This window comes from Rhinopithecus bieti, unplaced genomic scaffold (genome assembly GCF_001698545.2).
Source record: "Rhinopithecus bieti isolate Rb0 unplaced genomic scaffold, ASM169854v2 scaffold_33122, whole genome shotgun sequence".
NCBI classification, from domain to species: Eukaryota; Metazoa; Chordata; class Mammalia; order Primates; family Cercopithecidae; genus Rhinopithecus; species Rhinopithecus bieti.
The window spans coordinates 284,688-287,025 of record NW_016814047.1 but is presented as its reverse complement, the minus strand read 5'-3'; positions in this window follow the sequence as shown (position 1 = coordinate 287,025).

Sequence of the window (2,338 nt, the reverse complement as noted above, 5' to 3'; positions counted from 1 at the left end):
CTCTAAGTCTGCAGCTTGTTTTCGATTCTATTACAAGATATTTCAAGCAACAAAGTTTTTTATTTTGATGAACTTCTATTTACCAATATTTCCTTACATAGGTTATAATTTGGTGTCAAGTATAAGAATTCTGTTTGGTTCTAAATTCTGATTTTTTTTCATGTTTTCTTCTATCCATTTTATAGTTTTTTACATCATGCTTAAGTCAATGATCCATTTTGGGTCAATTTTTGTAAAACGTATGAGATTTAGGATGATGTTCAGTTTTTGGCTTATAAATATCCAATTGCCTGATTGCCATTTGCTTAAATGGCATTCTTCTCTTCATTTAATTGATTTTGGACCTTTGTCGAACATTACTTGTGCACATTTGTATAGGAATAGGAATATATCTGGTTGCTCTGTTTTGTTTCATTGATACATGTCTATCTGTCCTCCAACATGACACAGTATTAATTACTGTAATTATAAGTCTTGAAATCAGGTAGGCCAATTCCTCTCACTCTCTTCTTTTTACAAAAATTGTTTTAGCTAATATAGTTCCTTTGTGTTTCCATACAAACTTCAGAAAACTCTTGTATTAATATAAAACTTTTGCTGTATTTTGGTAAAAATTGTGTTAAACTTTATGTCAATTTGGGGAGAATTGATATCTTTGAGTCTTCCAATCCACAAACACAGTATGTCTCTCCCTTTATTTCAATCTTCTTGTATTTATCAGCAGATTATGGATATCAGCGTGTAAGACCATAGAAACTTTATTAGACTTACACCTAATTATTTCACATTTTTCGAAGAATTATAAATGCTATCACATTTAATTTCCCTATGTGTTTCTTGCTAGTTTGTAGAATTACAATTTATTTCTGTATTTTTTTTTTTTTTTTTTCTGAGACATAGTCTTGCTCTGTTGCCCAGGCTGGAGTGCAGTGGCATGATCTCGGCTCACTGCAAGCTATGCCTCCGGGGTTCATGCCATTCTTCTGCCTCAGCCTCCCAAGTAGCTGGGACTACAGGCTTCCACCACCATGCCTGACTAATTTTTTGTATTTTTAGTAGAGATGGGGTTTCACCATGTTAGCCAGGATGGTTTCGATCTCCTGACCTCGGGATCCACCTGTCTTGGCCTCCCAAAGTGCTATATTTCTGTATGTTTATATTTTATTCTGTGAAATTGTTTTATTCATCTATTCATTTTAGGAGATTTATTTTTAGATTCCATGTAATTTTCTACACAGAATATTATGTCATCTGCAAATAAGAACAGTTTAATGTTTTTACACTCTGATATGCATGCCTTTATTCAGATACTTTTCTTATTGTACTTGCTAGAATTTCCAGCACTACGTTGAATCAGAGTGCTGACAACAGGCATACTTGCATTGATCCTGCTTTTGAATGGTCATTTACCATTAACAACTATGTTAATAGAGATGTATTGTACATATCCTTTATAAAGTTGAGGAAGTTCTCCTTTACTTCCACTTTTCTGAGAGTATCTAACATAAATAGGTGTTAATTTTTTTAACAGTTTTCTGCATTGATTTATATAATCATATGATTTTCTTCTTTAATTAAATATGGTAAATAATACTGATTAATTTTCAAAATTGAACCAGCCCTAATTTTGGAATACACTAAATTTTGTAATGGTATATACTTCTTTTCATGTGCTACTGAATTCTCTTTGATCATATTTTTAAAAAAATTTGCATGTGTCTTTATGAAGGATGTTTTGTAGTTTTCTTTTGTTGTTTCATTTATTTCTAGTTTTGGTTTTAAGACAATACCAACTTCATAAAATAAAATGGGAAATTCTCCCTCCTCTTCAATTTTCTGGAAGAGATAATAAAGAATTTGTGATGGCTAATATTGACTGTCAACTTGATTGGATTCAAGAATGCAAAATGTTGTTCCTGTGTGTGTCTGTGAGGGTGTTGCCAAAGGAGATTAATATTAACATTTGAGTCCTTGGACTGGGAGAGGCAGACCCATCCTCAATATGGGTAGACACCATCTAATTAGCTGCCAGCGTGGCTAGAATAAAACAGTCAGGAGAAGATGGAAGAGCAGACTTGCTGAGTCTTCTGGCTTTCATCTTTCTCCCACACTGGATGCTTCCTGCCCTCGAACATCAGACTCCAAATTATTCAGCTTTTGGACTCTTGAACTTACACCAATGGTTTGCCAGGGCCTCCAGGGCCTTTGGCCACAGACTGAAGGCTGCAGTTGGCTTCCCTACTTTTGAGGTTTTGGTATTCTGACTGGTCTACCACTGGTTTCCTTGCCAACGGCCTATCGTGGGACTTTACCTTGTGATTGTGTGAGTCAATTCTCC